The sequence below is a fragment of the Apis dorsata genome, unplaced genomic scaffold, assembly GCF_000469605.1.
Source record: "Apis dorsata unplaced genomic scaffold, Apis dorsata 1.3 scaffold_42, whole genome shotgun sequence".
NCBI classification, from domain to species: Eukaryota; Metazoa; Arthropoda; class Insecta; order Hymenoptera; family Apidae; genus Apis; species Apis dorsata.
In genome coordinates, this window is record NW_006263344.1 from 294,815 (window position 1) to 301,177 (window position 6,363).

Consider the following 6,363-nt stretch of genomic DNA (forward strand, 5'->3'; position numbering starts at 1 on the left):
TCTCCACTTCCTACGTGTTTCACGGGTAGCCAGGATGCATCGGCTTGTCATCGTGTAACGGTATCACATACACGCCGTTGCACAACGAGAAAGAGGGAGAAAGAGGGAAGAGAAGATGGAGCAAGGAGCGAAGAAGAATAAGGAGGAACGAAGAGGTCGCTTCCTGCTTCTTTCCGCAATTTCCGCTTAGGAATCGCGAGCTGATTATCCTGGTTGACAATGAGAGGAAAATAATTAAGCGATGAGCGGATAATTAAGCTTGAAACGTGTAGAGAGACTGGTTTCTTACTGTGGCCAAATGCATGATTCCTTTTGGAGACGTTTCAAAAACTCGTTTTTGCAAATTAATTAGACACTAAATTATAGTCCAGTGTGATATAGATTTTGTTTTATGTAAGTTCAAACAACGTGTAGATATTTTATTTTAACAATTATCAATATTATTTCGTATTTTTCGTATTTTTCCAGAATCTTTGACTCGAGAATAAAATAAGAGAAATAGAGATTTACACTCGACTCGAAATATTCGTTCTGTAAAAAAATTACGTACCACGTGGAATATTTTCTCCATCATTTTTTGCAATAAAAGATTTGCAATACACTTGTATCATAATTCGCAGCTCCAAAAGCGCATGAGTTCTCCCTTTAACTCGAGAACCGTTTCTTTCCCAGCAACCGTTTTCCTGCGGCACCGGTGTCGTTTCCGGGAAACGGTGGATCCCTCGATCGATCGCCGATCTCTTAATTGCCCCTCGATTCGGTGCTTTCTCACGGTTTCTTGCCTTTATGCGTTCATGATCAGAGCAGATGTTGCGCAGGGATCGAAGGGGATCCGGGCGGCTTCGTCGATGATGGCTCGTGAACTCGGTGATTCGATGGGAGAAACCTGTTGATGGAAGTAGATATAGATATACGGATTACGTTTCGTATAATGTGAACGAGAAATTTGAATAAATTGATAAATAAATAAAATTAATTAGAAATTAGAAAAGATTGATTCTTAATGAATGAATATTTTTCTAATATCTAAAGTGTATTATATGAGACAAGAAGTTTTTCCAATTTTCCAAATACGTGAAATTATACACATATCGTAGAAATCAAATGAGTAAATAATCTGAAGATTAGAATAAATTTAAAATTTTCCAAGAAAAGAAAAAAAATCATTTTCATTCTCGAAACAACTCCATTCCTTGAAAAATATATATCTTTCCTTCGACGATCCTTTATACAAAAGAAACCGTTTCCCCGCCACTCTTAACAAGAATTCCTCCTACCTCGAGTCAAGAGCAGGAATTTTCTTTGAACAAGAAAAGTTCCAAGTTACAAACTATTCTTTTTCAGTCGTTAATTTACAACTTCTTGTCGTTGTGCAAGACTAGTAGGTGGATTTGTTTTTAAAACTCGAAATTTTCAAAGTGGCTCGACCTTTCTAGGAAGGTTCCGCTATTAGTGGATCCTTTGTGTCAATAGATTAGAAAGCAGAGCTGCCTTTTTTTCTCGAAATCGTCTGCTTTCTTTCGACATTCTCTTCTTTCTCAGTATTTTTTTTTTTCTCTCGTTTCTCACTCTGCCCAGGATTATCCCAGTGACGAATTTTCTCGTCCCTTGGAGTTATTCTCGCATTCAGAATATCTCTTTGAAAACCCACGAAATAAAACGACGATTCTTAAGATTAGCCAAGATCGTAAACGAAATCTGCTCATCCTTGCAATCCTGTTAAAACAACGAAAAATTATTTTTCTTATTCGAATATGAACGCTTCTCGTTTTATTACATGGATTGGATTTTTGAGGGATAAGGAATATTTATTCGTGATTGGAAACGAAAGATGAGTTAAATTTAATTACCGATTATTTTAGGAAATGAATATCAATCCTCGTTTTTGTTTCTTCAAATTGAATTCTTATATCTCAATATTAATAAGTAGTTGATCTAATCGTACGATTATTTAGTTTGATGGAAAGTAGATTGTAACTATGATAAATTTTCATTACAGGTTTCAATCATTTAGTTTCATTCCCATTGTTCACTCGTTGTCCCTTCTTTAATTCTTCAAAAGTAATTTAGCAGTAATTTAACAAACATAGTGTTTTTCTTGATTTATTTTAAATTATGTAAACTCGATATGCGGAACAATGCTCGATAGATACGTGAAAATTGTGTTTTACAACGTCGTACAACCGATTATGGAACAGATACGACCAATTCCCGTCGTACTTTCTATCGTCGAGCCGATAAGAAGAACGACCTTTAAGAGCCTCCTCGTTAAACTTGAAGTTGTCGTGGCTGTAAGGAAGATTCACCATAATTAGCGTTGCTGCGGATGTCAGATGTTCCATGTTTTTAAGTGATAATTATCTAAACGATAAATATAAAACCAACAATCTTGGCTTGTTGCTTGATAATGATCCATCATAAGTCATTGGCCATTATCGTTTATCGATATTCAAGAGGATCTTCGATATTTCTAATAGCTATACGACTAAAGAATTTTTTTTTTTACAGATATATACCGTACCTTCTATCCTCGGATACACGGATGACACGGGATCAAAAATGAATTTAGAAATACTTCAAAATACTTGGAAAATGATTATTCCATTATTATCAAGAATTCTCGACGCAAGACATAGGAAATTCATTGGTTTCAATTGGCCGATAAATTTTAATAATCGCGTTCCGGCATGACATTTAAGATACGAGCATTTTTTTAAAATTTATTCCCCATATAACTTATTTGATCGTTTCTTAGAAACGAATTGTGAAAAGATAATGTAAAATTCAATTTTCAATCTCATTAGCATTATTCAATATATACATACCATCACCACTGAAAATTTGTATCATTAATATATATATATATAAAAATATAATCGCTGACGACGAAAGGTGAAAGAAAATTCGAGCGATCCTCGTCCATATTTTGCGCACACGCGTATTATCACACGAGCTACCAATCAGAATCATGGTACGCGTGCCTCGTAAAAACGAGTATTATCGGTCGAATAAAAATCGAGAGATCCGTGTTGGGGCCGGATAAGAAAGGTCTGTCCACGTTGGTACACGCAATCGTGGACGTTAATAGGCACGTCATCGGGCGGAGCGCGCGAAGCCTGGTGAACGGTAAATAAAAGAGAATGTTCATTACGGGTCGAGGGAACCGGCTTAACGACACCTGTTGGACACACAGTCGTTTTCCTGTTTCGTTGGCCAGCCCAGAGAAGAAAACGGGCTAAATGGCCGTGCTCGAAATAGCAGGCGCAAAAAAGCGGCCATTTCCCTCGCGATAGATTTTTGGATTGATATTTAAAAGCTAAAAGAAAAAAAGGTTGGCCTCTCGTGCGGATTCTTTTTCTTGAGTCGATTTTCGGTTTATTAAGGTTCGAAAGAAAGAAAGACGCGTGCGAAATTGTGAGAAATTGATGATGTTCGAGTAGATAGAGAGATTTTTTTGTCTTCCTTGCTTTTTGAAAAATTCGTGGATGATTGGATTGATTCGCCTTCTTGAAGTTTGAAGAAAGATAGATTTGGGTTAAAAATTATTGCGTTAAAATTTTATCTTCCCTCTTCTTCTCTTTTCCGAAAGATTGGATGATTGATTTTTCGTTGAAGTTTGGAGAAAGAAATTTGGTTGAAGATTTTTCAATCATCCTTCCTTTCTTCTTCCTCTTGAAAATTCTTGGATGATTATTCGCTTCTTAAAGAATGGTTAGAGAAGAAAATAATCGTACGATGATACAAGATTGATCATCATTTCGCAAAAATCATCCATCTTGTTAAACGTTCCTCCTTTGACATGTTCGTTGACATTGGCACGGTCAATCAACGCAAGAATAAATTTCTATTGTCGGAATTGTCTTGAATATCCTTGTCACGGTTGTTACGGTTGGAACATTATACTGTTTCTTTCATTGGTATTTTTAGAAGCTATGAAGCCAGAAATCAGTGCGAGCACGTTGGATGGCCAAGCATTATTATACTTGTCTTTTGGCCAAAAATTCATATACTATTGCCTTTCTGTGACAATATGACATTGTACATGACGCGCTAAGATAATATCACGTCAATTTTTATAAGTTATGACAACAGCCGACAAACAAATGAAAATGTCATCAACAATTGATATATAGCTTTTCGAAAAAATATATCGACAAATAATGAATTCGTCCTAACTTTCAGGTATGTACTATACCTACTAATAAAAAAAAACATTTTTCTTGGGCAGGGACGATAAATGAATATTAAATTTTCCATACATCTAAGAAATATCGAATATTCTATTATAAAATCTCAAATTCCATACTATAATATTTTCACTAAAAATAAACGATTCAAGAAAAGCGATACTGAAAATTCTCTTAACCGAACAGCTATATTTATTAATTCTTAGATGGAATAAAATATTATTTCTCTCGCGTTGAATCCCAATAATAATCCCAGAGACGAGTCGTCACTCGGCTCGAAACATTTTTTTAAAAGTTTGTCAAAGGTGTGGTGAGTCAAAGTTTTGAATCACGGTTACGTTTCCGTCGGTGGATATTTATTTTCACACAGGGATGAGTGATACAACGATGCAAAAATAGACGTTGTAAAATGAAAATATCTCGACCGCCGACGATACGTTTCCTGCCAATTCACTTGGCAGAATGCACGCTATCTGCGCTCGCAGACCTCGAATCGCGCCCGCTGACAGCGTTAATTGCCGCGGCGCCGGTTCTCCTGATATCGGCTGACGGAACGAAGGAAACGAAAATGAAGAGGCATCGACGACGTCTTACCGCCTTATCGTTCCATGCGATAACAATTAACCGGTTAATTCCAAAAGCAGCGCGATAATTCGTGGCCGATAACGGTATATACCACTAATCGGATAACCCTGGTAATGATTTCTTTTCAATGAAATATAGGAAGGAGGAAGGATAACGCGAAAATAAATTTTTTCTTTCGGCGACTCTCTCGTGATTGTACGAAACGTGATACGTATTTGTGAAATATGAAAAAAGTATGAAAATTTGTTTTACTTGGCGAAGAAAAATACGATTTTATACGATCAATTATTCGTTGATGATTTTTAATAAAAAGAAAAAAAAAGGAACACGTTTGTAATAGTAAAAAAGCATAGACGAAAGATTTGTTTGGATATGAAGATGTCCAAGATATTTTTTCACAAATTTATCGTATGATTCGTGTCGATTATTGGCCTTACAAAAGTTGACGAAAGTTGGAAAAGTGGTTGTTGGCCAGATCTGTTGGAGCAAAGGTAGAGAGACCTTCGTAATACTTATGTAATCATGGTGGACGGAAATAGACCTCCTGCTGGCCGAAAAACGTCGAGACGGATTGTCGTCAGCAGATAATATCGACGATTAACTTTTGCCACGATAACAAAACGATGAATCGACGTGATCGTAACCATTGACGTAATCGAATTAGGGGAAAAATATCTGCAACGCATAATTGTTCCAACTGAATCTAAAATAAATGGCCATTTGCTTCGAGGAACAGAATCATTTTCCAAAATCGTAACGTGGCTTGCTCTAGCTAGAAAGATTGACATTCACACACTCATTTACTCGAGAAGTCAATTCTCAGATTTACGCATTTGTCATTACTGTGAGATTGTCGAGATTGAACGGACGAAAGGGGAGAGATATCGTTTTGGAAATTTCTACGAAGATGATTAAATGACGCGATATAAAGACAGTGTCTTGTCTGCGAAACAGAAAGATTTTAATCGTATAAAATTTGGGAATATTCAAGTAACTAAAATAAACGATTGTATTGTCGGACAATCAATTTTTAAGAAATTAGGAAAGAAAAAATGTACAAATAAGAAAAATAATCGAAATATAAATGATACATCGAAAATATTGTCCAAAAACTTTCACTAAAATGCCTATCGTTTTATATGCACGTTTCGTTCGATGACAAGGCACGAACAGGAAGAATTTTTCAATTTCGATGACGAAAATATCAGAATGTTCATGAATTCGATTTAATCCCAAGACTTTGGACTTTGAAGTGACTAACATCTGTCAAATTAAAATCATTAAAATTCGGTAAATTGATCGAAGTGCTAGTATATACTGGCGAAGCGAACAAGTCTAAATATCCTTCGTCATCGAATACGTATAAATTCGGTATTGAATAATCCAAAAGGAGGAAACAAGATGGCGAATATACTATTTACAGTATAGTATATATATTTTCAATCCACGCATGGACATGGAGACAGCCTTCCTTTTGCCGTGACATAAATAAAAACAGTTCCTCGAAATTCGTGCATGACAACGAGGAAGAAAAAAAAAAAAAAAAAAGGAAAAAGAAATATACGCTTATAAATATGCATAGTGTTTACCG

At 35.8% G+C, this 6,363-nt stretch overlaps 1 protein-coding gene and 1 long non-coding RNA gene across 2 annotated transcripts in view; one reads left to right on the forward strand and one right to left on the reverse strand.

Moving 5' to 3' along the window:
• LOC102672095 (3-phosphoinositide-dependent protein kinase 1) overlaps positions 1-6,363 on the forward strand; it is a 486,800-nt gene that overhangs the window by 288,201 nt on the left and 192,236 nt on the right. The gene's annotated exons all lie outside the window — the stretch shown is intronic.
• LOC116186507 lies at positions 784-1,786 on the reverse strand. The gene is made up of 2 exons (XR_004151503.1): positions 1,278-1,786; positions 784-886 (listed from the first exon to the last, which is right to left on the reverse strand). It is a non-coding gene; the product is annotated as an uncharacterized LOC116186507 (long non-coding RNA).